We start from the raw sequence: 23,645 nt of genomic DNA, 5'->3' as shown, positions 1-23,645 counted from the left end.
CAGGAAGATAAGAATGACTAAAAGACTGTTTTTCACAATCAGTTGAAATGATTCTTGTAGAGTTCTAATACAAAGAGATGTATGGAAACCACATTGTTTTGAGTTAAGGACAGTGCAGAAATTGAGACAGAAAATATAGATACATTTTATAATGAGATTAAAGCAATGGCAAAGGGGTGCGGGGAAAGTTTTTTATCAAGATAAAAAATATTAGATCAATTGCAGAAGGAAGACTCAGGACGGACAAAACAAAACAAACAACAATGATGACAACAACAACGACGACAACAACAACAGCGAAGAAAGTGGAAAAATCAATGTTTCAAAGCTCTTCAGAAACAAGAGGGTATTATGAGGTTACAGGAAAAGTCGGAGAAACGATCTGTAGACTGTGGATCAATCACTTTTTCCTTTCCATGAGACTCTGAAAAAGTAAGCAGGAGCAAAGAACACATTTAGCAGTGCAGGTAAGAATAGTTCTTAGGGCAAAAATCCTTTTGATAATTTACCTGCATCCAAATTTGATCTGCCTGCCAAGCTGTCACAATCGTTTTTTAATGGAAAGCCTTCCCCTAAAGGGAGCAGGTGTGATTGGAACCAATTCAAGTGTGAAGGAGCTGACACTTCCTTTGGCAATCTCCCACCTTTCTTCTCCCTCTCCCTTCTACTGCATCCTGCAGGTGCCTGGGACCCCCCTTCCCACTGGGGAGCTTCATCCAGGTCTGCTCCCTGGGGATAAAAATCAAGACTGTACTTATTAAAAATTTAGGCCATTGTTTATTGCCTATCTGAAAGTCAAACATTTTTTTTGTTTGCTATAACACTGGATCTCCAAAATCACAATTATTATTATCTTCCCAGATTACTTCCACTAAGTAAATGAATCACTATAACAAAAAATTTTCCCAAAGGAATGAGAGAGTTTCCAGAACTCTCTGGAGTAGTCCAGCTATTGGTAGGGGATGCTAACAAGTTTCCCTTTAAAATTATACTACCTTGTTGAAACTAGCAGGATCTTTATATATTCCTACTGATGCACAAAAAAAGTATTGAATAAATATGAACACAGGAATAATGTTAGAAACATACCAGTACAAACTGGTAGCTAACATTATTTATAATGACGAATGTAACAACAAATCGATGCCGTAACTGTTTTTTTTTTTCTTTATAAAATACGGTTTTTGAGAGAAAAAAAGATAGGTAGAAAATTTCAATTTGGGATAATGTGTTCATATTGGTAGTTGGAGTTCTCCAAAGAAACAGGATGGATGGATAGATGGTTGAATAAATGGATGGGTGGATGGATAAACAGACAGATAGATAGATATAAACAGATAGAAGATGAATTGATTGGCTTACACAATTATGGGAAGGACAGGTAGGTTGACATAAGTTCTCTGAGGCCAGTGCTTATTTTGCTGTCTTGAGACGGAAATTTTTTTTTAAGAGAATCCTCATTTCTGACACATAAAACTAGCCATCACAAGGTAGAAGGGTACATTAGTCACAGTTTTGAGTTGTTAGCTGTGCAGTGCCATCTCTAAACCTTCACACCTCTACTTTGAATGGTGATGCTTTAGGGAAAGTCACAAGAAGAAATTTGAGTGAAATCTTACTACAGAGAAGAAATACGCCATAGGAGAAGACCTGATGAACTTCAAAAATTCAGTAGAAGCAGGAAATAAAACAAAAAATATTTATGCAAAAGAATCAGAGCCTGAGAATCTCCACAGAAGAAGACGGGAAGGTGTGGGGGACTTGAGTATTAATGCCATGAATTCAAATCATTTTTTATTTTTATTTAGACATCTAGGGAAGAGTGACCCCACAATCTGGAAGATTTGGGAATACCCAGGGAGGGAAGTGACACTTAAACAGGAAGACGTGAATTTGATGAATGAAATGTTCCTTCCATCTGTTAGATTTGACGCTTCAGGGCTGATTTTTTTTGCAATGGAATTAATTCTCAAATTTAGAAGGTAAAATTAGACATCACCATATCAATCACTGACCAAAGCCAGTCAGTTTTCCTAATAATTTATCAAACTTTGCACTTGCGATGGTTAAGCTTCACTGTCAACTTGACTGGCTTTGGAGACACTTAGGAAACTAGCAGAGCGTGCTGTGGTATGTCTCCGTGGACCATGAGGTGTGACTTTGGTTCCTGTATTCAGTCCCTGGCACTCTTTTTTGTTTTGTTTTGTTTTTTGGATCTGTTTTTCTTCTCTGCTTTCCAGCTACCAAGAAGCTTTGCTCCACCCTATCTTTCTGCCATGATGTTTTTGCCTTTGAGACAGCCAAACACAAACACAAACCAGAGACTTTCAGAAATTCTCTGCAACTGTGAGCCAAACACACGAATCTGTCTTCCTGGAAATTGTGAGTGCTAGACATCAACACGAAGGTTGACCAATGCACAGCCATAAGGTAAACCATCTGACTCACAAAGACAAAACGAGAAGAAAGAACAGTTAGCACTCTGTTTACTATATGCCAGGATGCCTTACTAATTTCCTTACTCTCATTTTTCTCCCTGAGGATGGTTAAATTAGGTATAATTATATTGATTTCACATGTAAGACAGCAAGATTAAGGAGTTCAGACAGAACGCAAATGATAAATGAAAGTATTCAAAGTGGACCTAGATCTCAAGACAGAGGCTCAGCCTTCTCCTTCTTGACCAAGTATAATTCCAAACCACAAGGTCACTGTTTCCTTTGTAGACATATCCTTTTGCACTCAGTATGCTACTGAGTTGCCCTAGGGGCACTCTGGGAAGGAACAAAGAGGGCTGTGGCATTGGAGTGGGAGTACAAGATCAAGCCCCACATTCGTCATGTGCACACTCTTTTCTAGAACACAAAAAATTATTTTAGAAACATTGTTTATATCATTTGCTCCAAGTCTCTGCCAGACAACCTAGTACCTGCAATTTTCTTAAATTAGTATTTATGATCCAAAAGACTCAGTATGTTTCTAAACCTATAGTTTAGTAATTGAAGTTTGGCCGCAGTGCACATGAGGAAGAATTTTCCACTTAAGAATTTTCCACCTGAAACTTTCACCTCCCTCTCAGGGAAAGTTTCAGGTCTAAGTAGAGTGCAAAAATCAAAATATAAGCATCTTCAAGTGTTATCAAATCTATTAAGTTCAAAATAGTTCATTGATGACCAATTTCAAAGTGCTTAAATGGTGCAACTGCATCTTAGCTTATGTGAAAATCAATACAAAAACATGAATCACCAGAGAGTATGCTGGAGCCGTCCAAAGACAGTTTGTAATTAGCAGACAATTGATCCACATAGACAGGACCTTGGAAACGAAGAGATCAGGCAGGTGAAAAGCCAAAGTCTCTGTCCTTTACAATTAATCTTTACCGGTCTGATTCTCCTCCACACCACCCAGGACTCCTGTGAAGACTATAATCCTGGCCTTTTAGATGATTTGGATGTGTTAATTCAACTCTGGCATCAAAGGAGATGTATATAATATTAAAGGGATCTCTACAAAGCTTATGCATGTTCCATTATAAAGCCAACACTATTATCATTAATATTCCCAAGTATCTTTATTTCAACTCTACCATATTCTGGTCAATAATACATAAATCTAAGTGAAGGTCATAATTCATAGAATCACAGCATCTTGAAACTTAAAGAAAGCTAGGAAATTCTTTCACATACAAAGGTAGTAAGGCAATTTGTCTAAAGCTACAAAATTTTAGACACAGGCTAGACGCGTAGTTTCACTGCCATGCAGGACACTTCCCACTTACAGAGTATTAGCACAGGAGGATTAACTTACTGGTCTACATCTTCTTCTAAAAGTGATTGATCTAACTGTTAATCACCCCATTTTCCAAAAAGAGATGTGACCTTCTCTAAGAACGCACTTGTCAGGCCTAGATGCACGCCACAAACTGCCATCTATTTATGCTTTATAAACTAAGGAAGAATTACTAGCCTCTTTTCTTCTACATTCAAACTGTTATGCCAATTCCTGAGGGAGACCTTCTGGCAGTTCACCGGTACCCTGTTTCCCTCAAAGTGCTTCATTCTTTGAAGTCTTTGAAGTTAGTGTACTGATTGTGGTCAGATGTGACATGTATCATATTTAGGCCACATCACATAAGTGGATATTTTCCCCTTTCCCTGATTTTCCAAGGAAAAATAGCATAAATCAAAACAGACTCACCTCTACATGGCCCACAAGTGACTACAAGAAGCAGAGCTAGCCAATATTGGACAAATAGAATGAACCAGGGTCACTCAGGGAGTCACTTATTAGTGCAGAATAATTGGATGTGACCCAGCTATGTCATGGAATATTGAAACACTATTGGATCAGATTAGTCTTCTCACCAGGCACTGTGGCTCATGCCTGCAATCCCAGCACTTAGGAAGCTGATGCAGGACGATCACTGTGAGTTTGAAACGAGCCTGGACTATAAAGTGAGCTCAAGACTAGCCTGAACTTCATAGTGAGACCCTTTCTCAAAAAACCCAGATCAGTCTTCTCTGATGCATTATGAGACATGAAAATAATTAGAAAAACAAATAAATGCATTGAGTGATATATGTTAAGGTAAGAGAAGTGTTACATTTTCTCTGGGAATAGCTTGAAAGCACAAAAATCTTATTTATTCACCTAATAGTTTTGTTGTAGACTTTTGGAAACCCAACTTGTCTATAGATAATTATTTTTCTGAATTATATTATTTTATATCTATAATTGTTAATATTTGATCATGACTGCAGATGTGATATTTCTTTCAAAATCAGCTTATATATTGTTGAGAATAAGACTACTTGGAGGAAGAAGAACAAAGTTTTAAACCAATGATTCTACGATAGTTACCTGAGAACACCATGGGAGTAATTATTATTGGATCAGTCAATCAGTCAAATACTCCAACAATCTGGCCATAGCGGGAATCAGTGCTTCTGTTCTCAATATTGAGGGATCATCTCAAAACCATGAACTTTGTGTGGGATATAAATGCAAACTGGATTCTCTTTGGCACCTCAGGGGCCTGGGTGAGATTTTCACTCACTTTTGTGTAACACAGCATCCTTCTCTGAAAAGTAAATGGACAATCTTTTTAAAATTTTGTTTCATTAGTGCACAATTACACATACATACATGTATGTGCACAAATCCACCTTTTTCCTTTTCTCTCTACTCTCTCTCTCTTTCCCTTTCTCCACTGCCAGTCATAACATCTTTTGGTAGGCAGGAAAGGACTTCTCATTAAGGAACACTAGTTCATATTGGAGATATTTTTATTGCATTTCTTTGACTCTGAATCTAGTGTTCACTGGGCCATGTATAAAGCTATCAGCCAATCAGAGCTCAAAGACCAGTAGTTAGAAATTGCAGATGGTCCGGTACATTTAGGGGCAGAGAAGAAACTTCCCAGAACACTACCTTTGCACCCTACAGATTGTATGGCCATGCAACTCAATCTTTGGTCCCCGGATGTTTCAGCATTCTTAATACATGGTTTAATAGAAATTCAAAGGCTTACACCATGATCTAGAGCTTCTCTGAAATTCTTACTGAAGAGCTTAGGAATATATGTTTTAACAATATGTCCAAGTAAAACTTAAGAATAACTCTAAGTTTTACTTAACCCATAGCCTCCACGTGTTCTGTGAATTTCCCTTTTCTTCAGGAGATAGTGGTCTTCTCCAGACCAGCAGATAACTGAGGGTATATTATGCAGCTGTTCCAAAGCGTGTGTCCGACCACACCTTGTTGATGACAGTACAGATAGAACTTGCTACTTTGTGTGCTGAAGAAGCGCCAGGCGATTGCCTTTTCTTAGACGATTCCAAGATTAACCTGCTTGCTTTGCTCAGACTAACACTGCTTCCCACCCTGCAGCCAGCCAGAAAGGGGCCTGCTTCCCAGCCATCAGCTTGGGCAGCAGAGATCCTGATCAACACAAGTCGTTTCCTGTTCCCAAACTGTCACCATTACCCAACCAGTTAGACACTCCATCCCAGTGCTGGGGCAATGTTCTTCTGATTTGCCTGGCTCATTCTGTGGATTGCATTGCAGAAAGCAATTGTATTCACAAGACACCATGCCTTCCCACCTGATTCTAGGAGGAAACATCAGGACAGCCAAATTATCACTTACAGAAAATAAGGGTGAGACATATAAGAACGCTCTTGAACGTCCCCCAGAAAGCCAGCTGGACTCTAAAGTACTTGATGTATTTCCCAGGGAGGTCACCATGTGGACAACTGGCCTCGAGGAAGGGGAAGTGTGGGGGAAGAGGCTTCTATCTTTCCATTTTTGCATTTAATTTTGAAATTGCCAATTTTTAATTTTGTTTCATTTTATGCAATTTGGAGTTAGTGTGAGTGTGTATGAATCCTATAAAACCTTGAAAAATAGGCAAATATAATGAGACAGCAGTTACCCTCAGCAGCATGCCTTCCACACTGACTAGGGAGCCCACTCCCAAATTGGCCAAAGGCAGAGGTAACAATATAGGAAAACATAGGGTCTCCTTCTCTTCAAGCAAAAATCATAAAGACATTTTTGCATGACTGTATTTTGGGAAAGAATGCTGATTGTTTTAAAGCCATTGGCTGGAAAATGAAATAGAATTGAAGTGCTCAAATGTTCAGACATGACCCTTCTAAAATACTCAATTCTGCCCAATTTTGTTAAATGATTTAATTCTGTCCAACCCCATCAGATGAGATTCAGGGTAGATATACTAGAAACAATAGCAAAAAGTGTTTTTGCTACCGAAGTAGCAATGGCAAAGTCTAATTCTCTTTCCAGCCTCTCAGAAAAAAAAATAAATAAATAAAATTATTCCGGCTGCCCATTATAACACCTGCTGCTCACAATGTAAGCCCAAGCCAAGCAACTCATGCCCTTCCATCCAAATATCCAATCTACCCGCGGAGAATTCAAGCTGTCCAGCCACACACCAGCTGCTTGCTTAGTCACTGCAGCTTGCTCAGCTTCGACTCCCTCATCGCTCCTAATGTTCGTTCTCTCGCTTCGCCTCTCCTCTGTCTCTTCTGCAAAACAGGAATAATTAACGCAGTCTCACAGTTACCCATGATCTCCTGAACCAAGATTCTTAACAGAGGTTCCTACAACAAGGACCACAGAATTTTAAGCTTTCTTTTTCTCCTTCTGTTCTGCTTCTAGAATGACACAAAGACAAATATTTCCAAACCAGAAGGGAGCACCAGGAAGTTCTATTCAGGTTTTAGAGACAATGTCAATCCTTTAAGAGACAGTTCGTGGGACGGGATGAGCTGTGACCTAATCTCAATAATCTACCTTCATCCTGTTTCCATACAAGGTACAAAAATGACTGTCCTGATTTTGAAAGCCCTGTTAGGAAATTTATTCTCTTCCCATTTCATTTTGCATTGCTTAAGTGTTAATATCACAAAAACAGCTTTCTGTCTTGCCTTAACTTGAGAGTCATGACTCATCTTACCTTGTAGATGCATTTTTAAAACAACACATATAAACCTTAAGAGATAAATTACATTTTCTCATGAATGTACATTTTTTCAAAGACTCTGACTTTATTGTTGATTGATTAATGGGCAGTGATTCTTAACACTAAATGTTAATGCCTCTTACTCAAGCAGTGACACATACTAATCTAGCAACCCCAGATGTTTACAGTGCCCTCGGGATTCATTTTTATCATGCACTGGTTGAATCTGTGATTTAAATAATAAGTCCTAGTTGGTCATACTTGCAAGTCAGGGTGGACCTCTGATAGTTGTCATAATACCACAGGATTTAGCTGCATGTGCATTTATCTAGGACAGCTAAACCAGCAGGGATGGAACGATAGCCCTTGGTTTGTTTGCCAACCCGAATCACCCAGTGGAAGGGCATTCTTGGGGTCAACACTTCATAGGGATTCTCTTTGCTGTCACACAAATATGTTGTGTGTACCAGCAAATTCTCCTATGCCTCCATTCCCCTTCATCTAGCCTTCAGGAAACGCTCAGGCTCTTCTCCTTAGAGAAGCCCTTGTTAATCATTTTATTTCAACCAACCTTCCTCCACACAGACCTTCTGTTATATCCTCTCAATCTGTTACTTAATTCTTTTTTATTTTTTACTTATTTTTTTATTTAGAGAAAGAAAGCAAAGCAGAAAAAAGGATAAGAATAATACAGAATTTTAAAAATACAGTAGAAAATCACTAGTTGATAAATCAGACTCACATTTGTAAATACTGTATTGTCTCTCTAGTATAAAAATAACAATAATAAAAAACTGAAAGAGTAATAAGATCCAAAATGTATAACATATATTGTGATAGGGAAAGAAAGTGCTCTAAAGGATATAACTGTATGGATGTTTAAGTATGCAAGGTAGATAACCATCCTACTAAGTTTTTGTTAATTCATCAAGCAAAATGGTTTGCTACTTAATTCTTAGTGGTGAAATTAATCAGTGATTGAGGTTCATAGAAGGATATATTTTTCTCTTTTCAATGGGAATTTCTAGTTTATTTTCCTCTTGGCTCTTGTGACATATGTGGGTCACTAGGATAAGGCCAAGGTTCAGCTTCAAAACCATATTTTAAGTTTTGGTTTACATGAGTCCAATAATATTCTACTAGCTAATCCCAAGAGAAAAGTAGCAGAAAACACAAATTGATTTGGAAAAATGGAGGGGAATCAATGGGTAGCAATACCTCAAAGTACTACACCAATCAACCAATTTCTACCAGATACCCATGACCTCCTGGAATACTGGGTTAAGAAACATTCTGAAGTTTCACCAGAGCTCCTTCAAAAGTGAGTGTGACCTGTGAAGCTTTATCTCCCTCCAAAACTTGAAGGTTGAAGCCTATGAAGTGAGTTTCAGGGCTGTATCTTAATAAATAGGCTTAATGTCCTAATGAAACAGCATGCAGGACCTTTGCAACCCTTTCTGCCATGTAAGAAAACATATCTCTGAAGCAGAGAGAAAATTCTTATCAGACCCAGAATGTGGTGGCATCTTGATCATCAAATTCCAAGTCTCTACAACTGTGAACAATGAATTATACTCTTTATATGTCCCGAGTCTAAGATATTTTGATACAGCAATGCAAACTGCGTTGAGAGCGTGAACCATAATTAAGTTGACACTCCTATGTCCACAGCACATAAAATGACAAAATAAAAGCTGTAGAGCTGTTGTTGACAGTTAAAACAGATCGATCACTCTAGAAAGTAATTATTTGTCAATAATTCCAGTGCTCAGGAAATTTCACTAGTCAGTAACTTTGTCACACTCTTTATTACAGTCTGACACTCTCTCCTGGTTTTTCTTTTCACCATTCCAGACTGTGTTTTGGAGCTCACTGGCTGTCCTTACTACAGTCACACATACAGTTCCCCTGCCTAAGAATGAAAATACTGAGGAAGATACAACGGGGCAGAATCAGTGGTGTGAGTGAGAGACACTGCCAATCAACACTGGCTGGGAAAGAGTTTAAGGTTCTGCAGGTGGAGTCTGCATTTGGCTTCCCAAAAAAGTCCATTTTTGGGCTAAAGGACTTTTCCCATGTGAACTCCTTATTAAAGCTTATCGATAATTTACTTAAAAGTTCAAGAAACTGACTAGCATTTCAGTGTTAGCTTTTACTTCTTTTTTTACTGCAGTATTATTGGAACACCCATATATAATATATTGTTTGCTCTCAATATACATTTAAGCCTTCAAGCACTATCAAGTTGTTTGCTTCATTTGTTTTTTAAAATTCTGATAGAAAATAAGTATAATTGGGGAACACTGGACTTCTGGTCTGGAGAAGCAACTGACACTTCACTCAGTGCTGTGGCTTTTGTATATGCTGGATGGCAGTCACTTTTCCAAATGTTTGCTTTCTAAGAAAGGTAGACAGTGCACTTACCTAATATTGCAGGTTGGTTTCCACCAGAGAGGAAAGAACGGGCTCTTCAACACGAGAGTTCAGAAACCACCGATGCAGTGCCGGATGACTGACCACATCTCTCTTCCCCTCCAGCCCTTCTGCTGACTCCTGCTCAGTAGCTTCACATCAGGGAATGTGGACACTTCCTGGATAAAGTCCTGAGTAATTCTTAACATCCCTTCTTCTTTAAATTTCGCTGAGTCAGACCAATTCTGTTTTCTAAAGAGGTTTCATATCCATTCATATCTCTTTTTCTCTGTCTCCTTCTCTTGCTTTTCATCCTTCCCTCCCCTTGGGTGTCTTTCTCCCTCTTCTCTATTCCTGTCTTCTACTTCAGATCTCTCTTCTCTCCCCCTACATCATCGCTTAGCATCCAGTCTAATCTTCGGTTTTCAGTCATGTGCTCCTCTAGTCCAAAGTAAGCTTCCTAAAATATAGTTCTGATCCAGCCACTTCCATGAATGTTTAATTCCCACTGTCGTTCTTAAAATGAAGATTGAATTCTGCACCTTGGCTCCTGATTGCCTGCTGGCGTCTTTGTGGCCATTTCTGCCACAGGGGTCAAATCTGTTTTGGTTTCCTGAACCCACTATACTCTCACTAGATTTTTGTTTCTATCATTCTGTCTCCCTGATATACTCCTCATTTCCCCTATTTAAGCACCTGTCACCAGGCCAATTAATACTGACTCGTGATGAGGGCTTCACTTTATCCTGGAATTTTTCTTGATAATTTATGCTGGGTAGGGTAATAGTGCCCCATATTGCTTAGTGGCTTTCCCTTTGACAGCTCTTGCCACATGGGATGGATACTCAATCTAACTGATATATATATATATATATATATATATATATATATATATATCCCTCTAGGCTACAAGCCTTCGAAAGGCAGAGTGTAAGCATAGTTAGTTTACGGTTGTATCTATCCATCCACAGTAAAATATTTGGCACATATTAAAATGCCAATAATTATTTGTTGAACTGAATAAACATGAAAGGCTGGAAGCCCATAAGAATTTACTTCATGTCCTGAGCACATGCCCATAAACTGATTATCAGATTCTCAGGTTAACACAGAGCTAGGACACAAACTCTGGTATGAGAATACCTAGACCCGTCCTAGTCATGCTGCTTACTAGTGTGTGACCTTTGTCATTTTAAATCTCAATGTCCTCATCTGAAAATTAAAATAATTATACTTTAACAGCAGGTGTTATAGATTAGACGTTCTTAGAAGTCAGATAATACACTATTGTTTAGTAAATGCTAGATAAAGTCTAGTTTTATTAACCTCTCTTATTAGAATTAGAGTTCTATTTGAATCTATTCAAGTCATCCTCATGGTCAGATACATGTGTTTATACTTAGGCTGTATACTTCAACTTGGATTTTTCTTTGGCTAGTGACAAAAGGACTAGTCTGACAAGCTTAAATACAGAAACAAATTTATGCACTCATAAACCTACAGTATGGAAGTAACGCTTGCTTCAAGCAAAGCATGGACCCATGACTCAAATGCCACCAAGAGCCCAGTTATATTCATACATAAGTCTGAAAATGACTGCCAGGTATTCTCAAGGATGCTTGCATCTGCCTCCCCAACCAGCAGAAAAGACAGAGTCTGTTTGTGAGCATTCAAGCCAAAATCTTCACAGACACCTTGGCAGCTCAAGTTAGATACACATGACTCAAACTGCAGCTGTGAGAGTCCATCCTGGGATACTTGAGTGTCCTTTAGTCTTCGCTCTGATATTCTGAAGAGAATACACTGACTTTCCTACACTAATCTGGACTCACCAGTGAAACTGAAATTAGGGTCAGTCTCATTACTCAACAGGGAGAAATGGAATGGAAAGGAGGGCCATCTTCCAAAGGTCTTGAAAATCGCATTACCGTTAAAAGAAGGTAATCAGCTCTGTCCACAAATAATGGCATTTGAGGGACTGGAAAATACCTTGAGGGGAGACTATATCTTCAAGAAAAAAGAATCCCCTTCCAGGGGGAGAACCACCAGTGTCTCCTGAGATCCACACCATGTTGGAACTTAGGACCTGGGAAACCAAGCAAGCAGCTCGACTCCCTGCTAAGCAATAGTGAGCCTACTGGTGCACGGCCTAGAGTCAAACACCCCACTTCCCCAACCCTCCTGTCTGTCCCCCCATTAGCAAATGGGAACCAGAAATCTGAGCATCTCATGGGAGGTTGATCATAGCAAATAAGGGGGATTTCCTTCTACCATCTCTTTACTGTATTTTTATTACTGTTTTGCTTTATTCTGATTAATGGTACTTCTCTATTCAATGTTCTGTTTTGATAAGTTCTATAATGTTCTATATTTCATTTTATTTTGATATATGTATTTGAAAGAACAACTATTGTAAAGATAACAAAATATACTGTGATACCTATTACTGTTATCCCAGTAACCTCTGAAGTTCTGTAACAATTTCACTACCCTGTCTCAGTTGACTTTATTCCGTCTTGTTCTGTTGTACTTTACTACTTTTAAAAGAAAAAAAGAAAAAAGAATCCAGACTTTAGGGCTTCATTTGAGGATCATACCCTGTGGAAGGTGAAGGTGACAGGGTGAGAAGCATGCAATCTTGCAGGAACATTGGTTGTTACTTCTGTATTTCACTTCTAATTTTTTTTTTTTTTAAATTTTTGATCCTAGGGATTGAACCCAAGGATTCATCATGCTAAGCAAGCACTCTATCAGTGATCTGCATCCCCATCCCTAAACATTAGACTTTTAGGTCATCCTTAAAAGATGTTATGTTGGGGCTGGGGAATTAGCTCAGCATCATAAGGGCCTCCCCAGCAGGTGCCAGGTCACGAGTTCGATTCCCAGTACCAGAGAGAGAGAGAGAGAGAGAGAGAGAGAGAGAGAGAGACAGAGAGAGAGAGAGGAACAGAGAGAGAGAGAGACAGAGAGAGAGAGACAGAGAGAGAGAGAGAGACAGAGAGAGACAGAGAGAGACAGAGAGAGAGAGAGAGACAGAGAGAGACAGAGAGAGAGAGAGAGACAGAGAGAGAGAGAGGAACAGAGAGAGAGAGAGAGAGACAGAGAGAGAGAGAGAGAGACAGAGAGAGAGAGAGACAGAGAGAGACAGAGAGAGAGAGAGACAGAGAGAGAGAGAGACAGAGAGAGAGAGAGAGAGACAGAGAGAGAGAGAGACAGAGAGAGACAGAGAGAGACAGAGAGAGAGAGACAGAGAGAGACAGAGAGAGAGACAGAGAGAGAGACAGAGAGAGAGAGAGACAGAGAGAGAGACAGAGAGAGAGACAGAGAGAGAGAGAGAGACAGATGTTATATGAAGAAGAAGAGTAAGAGCTAAAATGTCTTCAAGTTGCCTAGAACGGTAAATTTATTACTCAAAGTCAGCATTTATACTTCCAAAATTATGACTTTACACAGACAAACAAATCGAGACCCCAGTTGAAATAACTAAATTTCACAACAGCAAAAAAATATTAAAACAATAGGCCAAAAGTAAATTGAAAGGTTTATCTGAGAAAAAAAATATAAATGTATTACATGTGCACTACATATGTGTTCATGTGGATTATGTGTTTATATAACTGGTACAGCTGTATATACTGTCTTCTTCCAATCAACTGGATACACGAGTACAAAGACAATAACAGGATCTCAAAAGTCTGCAAGCCTCAAAGCTGATTTTTTTCCATTTATATTCTTAGCTTTTTGTAGCATATGAACTTCTTGTGTTTATTTTTAGGCCCTCTGCACCAAGCTGCCTACAGCGTGTCAATGTTTGCTGTGTTAACTTTGCATGTAAAGGTTATTCAACAGAGAGATATGAAAAAACACTCACATTTTTACCTCAGAGCAACTATACTTGGATTCTGCTGTATATTCTAATGGTGTTAAATGTCAAAAACTACTGGAACTATACGTATTGGGAAAGTCACTAAGAGCACTGCCCTAGATTGTCTGTGTAGCTAAAGGATGTGGGCCTGTCACTGCCAGATGTGGGCACGGCCTCCTGGTGTCTGTCGGGCTTCTAGAAGGAACACAAACCAGGAGGCAGGCGGGAAAAGAAGTCCAGTGGCTGCAAGTCACCAGCTCTCATCATCAACAAAGCAGCAACCAGAACTGCATAAGGGGCCAAGACACATGAGTACAATAAGCTCTTGGCTAAATGAACCTAGCACTCTCATTCCTTCTCATTTAATGATAAATTCTAACAAGTATGACAGTTATATGAATTTTACTAGTGAAGACAATGCTATTTGGAGAAGTCTAATTATTAGTCACAAGGTAACTGGTGCCATTATCAATGTTGGTGGTGGTGGTGGGTGGTGTACATAAACTCCACGATTCCATGGCTGCTTGCTTGGTTCTTTCTTTCTCTCTCTCTCTCTTTCTTTCTTTCTTTCTTTCTTTCTTTCTTTCTTTCTTTTTTGTACTTGTTTGTAGTATATAATGTTTATGTTCCTTTCATGAAGCTGGTCCACATACAGAACACAACTCAATTCCTTTCTTCCTCGCTCCTTCCTCTTCCTTCCATCTCTTGATTCCCTTCCATTTTCAGAAAGATCTCTCTCCACTTCCTACTGTCTATGTTTCATTTTGCTCTTCAGTTACAACTTGGGTTGCTTTCTGAACGAACTTTCCCTCCAGCTCTCCAGTCAGCACCGATGGCCCAAATGTCTCTTCCTGGTGGAAGAAGCCCCCTTCTTCATGTCTGGATGTATGCAGGCCTGCAAATTGTGGAATCCTGTCATGACTGCTGTGTCAGTAAAGCAACAAAAACACTCACAGATCAGGAGAGGGGCCAACCCACTCGCAGGCTGCCTTCCTAAACATCCTCGGGAACGGGAACGCAGTGCAGAGTCAACAAACACTCGTGTCAATCACAGCTTTGTACACACTTACACTAACTCACACACACCACACACACAAGGGCTGCGTAGATGCTATGTAGTTAAGAAGGAACAACCTGAAAATGAGCCTTTAAACTCTTCCTTTGTTTAAAAATCAAACTAACTTCCTTTTTATGTTTCTATTTAAGAATAAAAGGTGCTATGTACTTGAGTATCTCCAAAGAGAAAAGAACAATGTGCTCTTATTTTTAATGATAACAATAATTATCAGTATATTATAGCTAAAGTAGTTCTATTAAGTTACCTTGCAGTTAATAATTTAACGTGAAAATCATCACCATAACAAGCAAAGCCATAGTTTGCACTTGCGTAGTCAACTTACAACCTATCCAACCACGAGATTTCAGCTGTGGGTTTGCTTTCCTGTTTACAAAACTGCCAGAAAATCTCCGAGACCAGGTTCTACAAACTGTGGCCCACAAGTTAAATCCATCCGTTGTCTATTTTTGTTTTTGTTGTTGTTTTTGTTATTGTTCTTATTGTTGTTTGTTGCAGTACTTGGATTGGGTCTAAAGCCTTGGCATTGAGCTATTATCCCCAACCCTCTTATACTTTTTTTCTCTCATTTTTGGGATGGGATCTAACTAAGTAGCTGAATTGCCTGGACTGGCCTCACACTTGTAAACTTGCCTCAGCTTGCAGAGTGCTGTGATTGCAGATGAGCCACAGGTCTGGATAGCTGTGTGGATTTCGTAGTTATATATTGTATAGCACAGCTACATTCTTTCATTTGTGTGTTGTCTATGTGTAGTTTCACATAGCAATAGCTGCGTTTTAACAAAGACTGTATGGCCTTCAAAGCTAAAATATGTGCTATTTGGCTTTTCACAGAAAAACCTGCCAATCTCTCACCTGGATCTTGTGTTTAATTTTTTTTTATGTTAACTGGATGTCTGGCAGCACTTGGATTGGCATACCATAGCATAAAAATGACAATAATGATCCCACATGCATTGTCTCACTACTTTTAAAACCATCCATTAGGAGGGAGATTCTGTTCTCCTCTACTCAGATCTGTTGGCAGTGTAATTCAATGCACACAACTGACCTTAATGAAACAACTACTATATTCTGAATGCAGAAAATCCCAGCCTCAGGTTCTCCTGCTCCCTGTGAAGTTGTATCTGTGAATGGATAACTGAACATGATGCAAACTCTCCAATGTTCTTTGAAAAACACCTTTATGGGATAAATTAATAAATATCGTCTCTCTTTTGCTACCCAGATTGACAAGGAGTAAAACTGCAGAGTGTCATTTGACATCAGCTGCTAATAACAAATGTGCTCTTCCAATGTCACTGCCATATCGCTGTAACATTCTAACAGTACATTGTTACCTTATGACGATAGGAAATAATTTTAATTCCTTTTTCAAAAAGACTCCAATTATATTCCAATTCCTTTCAGATTAAGTACACTTTGATAGCAATTCCCTTATGCCAAAAAATATAGCCCAAGATAATGGGCTGAGAGTATAGTTTCAATGCTAATAAGAGGCAGTTTAACAGCATCAAGAAGTTCATTCTAACTACATTTTCATTGCAGTGATAAACAGCATATAATGCCCCTCAATTATAGCTCTAATGCAAAAAAATGAATTTATAAGACAGTTTATCCCAACTAAATTGTACTTTCATTTCTAAGATGTTGCCCTTTTAATAAATAAGAATTCTACTTATCCATTCCATTGTTCTCAGGTTGGGTGTTGACAATGAGATCAATTACAGGGAAAAAAAAAAAAGAATTACAGATGAAATCAATGCTACCACTATCAATAAATTAGTGAGAGTTTGTTCAAGATACCCAGCTTAAGCATTTCTCTTTTCTTTTCTCTGAGAGCATTACAAAATAAAATGTTCTTGATGATTGAAACTGAAACAGAATTATAGATTCTAGCCCACTATGAGCAATTAAATAAAGGAACAAACTAAAGAAACCCTGGATTCACAGGCTAAAGTTCATTCTGTAAACACTTTGTTGGAGTATATATCTATTTAGAAAAGTGCACCTCTTAAATATGTACCATTCTATGGGCTTTCACCAATCTAAAAGACCAATGAATCTATCAACCAAATCAAATAACAGACATTAATTACCAGCAGGCCGGGAGCCAGTCACAATTTCTCAAGGATAAAAACTGATATTATCAAAAGCCCTTGCTCTTTGTCTCATTCAAACCTTTGTCTTGTTTCATGTAAGTGGCCTGGCTCTGTTCACTCCGCATAATGTTGCAAAAGTCATCCATACTGCTGTGTGCAGTTTGTGCATGTAATTTACTATAGACTGTGTCTCCAATGTTACTTCCACAGTTGAAATTATTTTAGACTTTTAAAAATCATAAATGTACACAACGACTATTTAAGTTATTATTTAAAGAAATGTTAAAACAAAGCAAATTTTTAAAAGACGGTGGCAATCCTGTGCATGAAGTGCTCTTGTCAGGTTTATGGATTACAGAAAAATTCTAAAAACAACTCATGTCTTTAGACACACAAGTAGATGGGCAAAATATGACTTTTCACATTACAAAGTACAGTTCAACAATGAAAAAGAATGGATGATTGATTCTCGTGACAACTGGAATGGACTTCAGGGTATCATGCTGACTGAAAAATGCTACTCATAAAAGGTTATATAGTGTATGACTTCACTCATTCATTGAGCATCTTCAAAATAAGGAAACTACAGAGATGAAGAACAGATCAGTGGATATTAAGGGGCAAGACTGAGACAGGAGGTGGGGATGAGCTAGGATGGGTATAAATACAAACAAGTATCGACTGTTCATTTAAAGATCAAACTGAATGGTGTGCCCTAGACTCCTGTATTCTAATTTGCATACAGCTCTGTGTGAACCCTTTTCTGGAGGTAGTTCTCATTTCTCTTGATACCCTGAATTCTTCCCAGTTAAAGCCCTTTGGAGAGCTCCAGTTGGAGGTCATGAAAATCAACGCCCTCCACCTGTTCTCATGTTTATTGTCTCTTCTAAGTCACCATTCCCCTATACTCATTTCTTTCTCACCATTGCCACCCCGAGATCCCACATACTACCCGGCTGGGATCCCTGGACATCTGATTATAGGACCCATTTTCCCTTCTTCCCCATAGCTGCCAGGGACTGGTGCTTCAAAAATTTAATTCCTAACACAATTTGATAGTCTACAAAATTACTCCTATCTTAAGTCCTAGTGATTTTAGTGCCCAAACAGATGCAAGTTCTGAAATTGTTTCTCTTCGCCCTGAACTCCTTTCATGATTTCAGTTATCCTTTCATGCCTTAGAACTTGATCCCCCAAATTGTAAATTCCTCTTAAGTCACTCCTGCTCTTCAGTGACTTTAGCCTTTCCAATTCGCACCCTCTGCTACTGCAACTCAGCACTGGCATTAGCACCCCATGGAATTCACTTTTGAAACTGCCTTTGAACTCTCCGCACCCTCACTCTGCGTTCTGAAGTTTACTCTCTCTTTGGCCTACTCACTTGAAAAATGCAACTCTGGTTAAACTTAGCCCTCTTCTTATCCTCACCTGCACCCATGAAACTAAATGAAGCTGGAAATAAACACAGGGCTGCTGACTCGCCTCACTTTAAATGCATGCACTCTCCACAAGAGAGCCCTTCATGTGGCCAATCGCACCACATTTCCCCAGCCCATTCACTCTCCCTATTTCCTAGGTGACCATTTTGTACTATCGCCTCTCTCCTCAAATGTCTAACAGTCCCTTCTTCGTTTTCACTTTCATTCTGCTGAAGAAATAGAGGCAATCAGATGAGACTCCACAAGTATCCCCTCATCCCTTCCTGACCTACATCTATGCCTTCTTCCCTGTAAGAAGTGGATGTCACTTTCAACCTTCCCTTACACATTTGATCTGGTCTACTTCTGTAAATTAAACAAAACTCCTCTTAGAGCTCTTCCTTCTCTCTTCTGTAACACTCCTGCTTACTATTTCTCATCAACGTACAGATACCTAAGGAAAAACGGCTTCTTTAAACCCACTTCCCACTCCAAATGGTAACTGATTTCCTCCTCTCCCTTTAGAGCAGTAAGTGTTTTCTACGTTCCTATTTCTGCAGTTCCTCCCCTCGTTTTCCTTTGAACTCACTCTAGTCAAGTTTCTTCATCATCACTTGATGGAAGGCTCTTGTCAAGGACACCAATGGCATTCATGTTCTAAATCCAACAGTCAAATCTCATTTCTTGTTTATTGGATCTCTCTGCAGTGTTTGCTACATTTGATTTCTCCCTTATGGAAGCATTTGCTTCCCCTGCCTTCTACTTATTTTCCTTGTCTCTCACTGGTTGCTTCTTTCCCATTTTCTCCAGTAGACATTCTGATCTCTTATCGTCCTCCTCTCCAATCTTGGAAAGTCACAGTGGCCCTACCTGCGTCCTTTAACTCTTCTTCTATTGCATTAGCGTTTCATCTGACTAGCTTGTATCTTTAACTAGCAAATTCCTATCTCCAGAAATACTACTTCCCTGAACTACACATGCATTATATTCAAATTCTTCCTGTATAATTTTTATTGGAATAGCTAAAAATCACCTCAACTTCAGTGCGTCAGAAACTTGTTCTTAGTCTGACCATCACATTCCCTGGAAAGAACCTGCATTTCCATACCATTCTACCTGTCTGTGGGCTGAGGCACAAAAACTTGGAGTCAATTTTTATTTTTTTCTCTCTACCATATTAGATAATCTTTGGCTTCCTCTTCGTTATTAGTGATCTGGTCCAATTCTCCCAATTATCACTGACCCAGTCATTTCAGACTATTTCAATGATCTTTTACCTACTCCACTTATGTCCACTCTTTCTCTGCATTCTACTCTCAGTTTAGCAACTAGAATAATCCTATTAAAAGGAGTTCCATGAATGTCAGAACTCTTTGCAAAACTATCAGTGTTTCCAATATAAAACCAACAAAGACCAACCACAGAAAAGCCAGTCCTCAAACAGCATGGAATTTGCCACCCTCATTACCTCGCTGATCTCGTCTAACTCCCGTGACCGGCGACCAGAGGCTCACTCTACTTTACCCATATTGGGCTCCTCGCCATGCCTCTGCCATGGCAGCTACATCCCTGTCCAGAGCTCTCCAAGTGGCTGCATCCTCTGAGGAAAGTGCATACTTCTGCTTGCCTTCCTGGGTCTTTCCTCAAATACCTCCTTCTCAGCGAGTCCTTTTCTCAATTGCCTTATTTAAATTGTAACTGAATCCCATTCCTTTTCTGAGTGCTTTCCTTATTTGCGTGCTTTTGTCCTCTACTTAGGATATATTACCATCTAATTACCATGTATTTAAATTTTCCATTGCGCTTCATTGCTGTTCTCTGCCCTGAAAGGCAGAGTTTTTATCTCTTTTCCTATTTGCTGCCAATGACTGCTGAGTCTTCAGGCACTCAAACAGAGAATGATATCCATATGCATGCTTGTTTTCTTGATCCAGTAGAAAGATGTCATTTTCCAAAGCTCTGCACAGTTAGACTGAAGTCATGTGAGTGATTTCTGGTCAACGTAACATGGGCAGAAGAGTTGGAGGCACCTCCAGGCCAAGTCCATAAAAAACTTTCATGAGCTGTGTTCCTCTCTCTTCCTCTTCAGCAAACATAAAGGCTGTCTGTTAAAGATGGTAGTACCTTAGGATAGGAGGAGTGTGGCTTCCAAATGACCAGAACTACATTGCGGTACCTGCAGGAAACAAATCCTTACATCAAGCTATGGTGCTGATATATCAGAACTATTTAAAGAATTAATACACGCCTAAAAAGTCCAGCATTTGTTAAATATTTTCCAAAAAATTTATATTATTTTAATTGAATCAACCTAAAAGATAAAAGTTTCCTAACATAGGAAAAATGTAATGAACCTTATCTAATTATTAGTATTAACTAATTTTATATTCAACTAGACAAATCTACAAAGATTTCCACAATGTATGTTCTTGTATGCCTTTATACTTTTCAAAACCTGTTCTCTCCATCATGATATCTTTTCTCTCTTCCTTTTTTTTCTCTTGCTATTTTTCTTTGTTCATTCTTTGACTGACTGTTTGGTGTTTTATTCTTGTTATTATATCTAACCTTAGATATGCTACCTGTTTAGGCTTCCTTATCTTTTTTTTTTTTTTTCCTACTGTTTGTTGTATAGCCTTCACTTTTTAACTGTGAATGGACTGGGGTTGGGTGGTTTAGCTGTCACTATTCAATGAGAACATTTTCTGGTTTGTAAACCATCTTTCCCACAATATCACCATTGTAGGCTATTGGCTTGTCTCAGATCATATCATGAATATTCACAATAAAAGCCTTTTCAAGGTCTCTTGGGATTTAATTTTGCCAGATATGTAATCACCAAATAAAGGTAATGAAATAATAGAAATATATTTTGAATAATTCTTTTCTTCCAAAATTATCTGTGGATTTACCTTTTCTGGCATTGCAATTTATAATGATTACTTTTTTTTAGTATTTCGAGGTTTGCTGGTAGACTAACATCATCCTGAGAAGACTAAAGGAAATTATACTCCATGTGGTAACATTTCAGATTATTTTCAAATGCAACCCTTTTTTTAACCAATTTTAATCTAATCAAAATGCAGTGATAGCCTGGAATTAAAATATGCAAGAAGTGAGTTCTTAATGGTTTATTTCAATGGGATGTGAAGTTAGAATTGTTAAGAAATGCAGAATGCTAATTAAACAGATTTGGAAGGCTGAGGATGAGAGAAAATATCCTGATATGAACTCTAGATCAACCTTGCGTACTCAAAGTTCACAGAGGCCAGATGACCAGACACCACAAAGCATGAAGTCATGGCCTTATAGGCCTCCTTAGGAGTCCTGGGGTTGTTTCATTAACTTATTGCACCAACCAGCAGGGGGAGACACAGGATGCTTCTTGCAACCCGTGCTACAACTCTTGTACCTTGAGACTTCATCAGATACTTCTTTGTCCATAACTGCTAGAACAGGTTGGTCCAGTTTGGCAAAATTCTCCCCTCTAGTGCTTTTTGTTTCTTGAATTATAGATGATTTTGTATTCGGGCAACACACTAGAAGGAAGGACTTGTATGTGTCAGTTTTGCAGATACTGGATTATATCTTTATGTATATGGCCCATGTTTCCAAAACACTGGTGAATCTGATTGGAATTCATCCATTTAAAAATTAAGCTTCTCTTCATCTCCTTATCTTCATCTCCAGTGATCTTACTCCAGCAGTCAACACTGTAGGGACTAACAAAAGGGATTCATATGAATTCGATGACAAGCTATACTGAAATTTTAAAGTATTTATGCCCAGCCTTTTTACTCACTCTCCCAAGAATCAGACAACTTTGATTTCACCTGTTCCGCAACCCAGCTCACAATATACCTGGGACTTCTAACCATATGTCATTTCCTAATTTAAACATTAGTGATAAAGGAAGCTCATGGCCCCTGATACCTGGGAAGAAAGACATTAACATATACTTGTTCAGCAGTGTGAGCCACAAAATATAACTGAGCTTCTAAAGTAACTTTGAGAAGAGTTTTAACTCAACAATATCACCCACTGCGGTTAACTGCATGAGGAGGAGATGATCTCCAAGAATGCCACCAAAGAAAACAAGCGAGACAAAGGATTTTGGTACAAAAGGGATGGAATGCAGAAGGAGTAAAGAGAACAATGTATTTCAGTGATTCTCCTTTACCTCTGTGGCTGGACATCATACGCAGAAGGAACCATGTAAGACAAAGAGTAGGTAGCAGGATTACGAGCAGCAAAGAGTGGAAGCAGGCAATCATGAATAAAGGATGCATCATGGACTGAAAAGTCAAGAGGACAGGGCATCTATTGACTAAACAATTGTTCAAAAGCAGATAATAATTTAGACACCAAATCGGCAGGTTGCTCAGGCTTTGAGTTTGACACAACTGCTGGCAAGCCTGTCAGAAAGAAGATTAAAAGACTCTGGGAACAGAGGTGAAAACCACCATCCCGAATGATAAAGATGTGTGCTCCCTTCATCAGGAAGGTCATCTTCACTGTACTAACAAAGAGTGGTAAATACAATGAGCACAGATTCTCAAAAATTAAGTGGTATGTTCAAGGACAATTTCAGCTTCAGTTTTACCTTGACACTGAACAAGAATTTCTCCTTCTCTAGTCTTTAATTTTAAAGATTAAGTATTGCATCATGAAAGACTTCAAAAGAGTTTTTTAACAAGCATATCTCTGACTCCTTTAGATAACAATGAAGGTAAAACAACTTTAAATGAATATCTATTTTGATTTTCTTGTTTAAGAATTTTATTTAATCTATTAATTTTATAAGACACTGAGAGGAAAGATAACTTTGGAGAGCTGAATTCCTACTTGTGTTATATAAAATGAATGTGGCTTGTCTCTTGTTAATAAGTGATTTGAAAAAATAAAGATCGGATGTGCCAAAATCTCCACCCAAATCTTGTTTAACAACCCTTTATAAAAGGAAAGTAAAAGCCTTACGTGTTTACACAAAGCCTAATTATGAGTTTGCAAGCATTTCAGGTACTGAAAATACAAGGTCTTGACTGGGAAGACATAGAGTGAGATGGAGATATAGTATTTCCAGGAAATAAAACAGAGCCAGTAATGTTTGGGGTCATAAGCAGGACAAAAAATGCTTACAGATGCTTTTATAGGTCTCGGGTTTGATAGAAAAGAAAGAAAGGAAAGAGAGAGAGGGAAAAAACAAAAAGAAAAGAGAGAAGTTAAGAAATTTTTTAAAAAAAGAGTCATTTGGGCAAAAGGAGATGTGCCCCTTGGCAGAGGGAGA

General features: G+C 38.6%; 1 long non-coding RNA gene across 1 annotated transcript in view; it reads right to left on the bottom strand.

The window, feature by feature from the left end:
* Positions 1-21,505: 21,505 nt before the first annotated feature.
* Positions 21,506-23,645, bottom strand: part of LOC134477835 (uncharacterized) — a 29,802-nt gene continuing 27,662 nt past the window's right edge. Inside the window, exon 3 of the long non-coding RNA XR_010050071.1 lies at positions 21,506-22,080. This is a non-coding gene — a long non-coding RNA (uncharacterized LOC134477835). The remainder of the gene's footprint in view (positions 22,081-23,645) is intronic.

This window comes from Cavia porcellus, unplaced genomic scaffold, assembly GCF_034190915.1.
Source record: "Cavia porcellus strain 051 isolate PalLab524CR breed Dunkin Hartley unplaced genomic scaffold, mCavPor4.1 scaffold_10, whole genome shotgun sequence".
In the NCBI taxonomy this organism is placed as follows: domain Eukaryota; kingdom Metazoa; phylum Chordata; class Mammalia; order Rodentia; family Caviidae; genus Cavia; species Cavia porcellus.
This window is presented reverse-complemented; position numbering and strand designations above follow the sequence as displayed.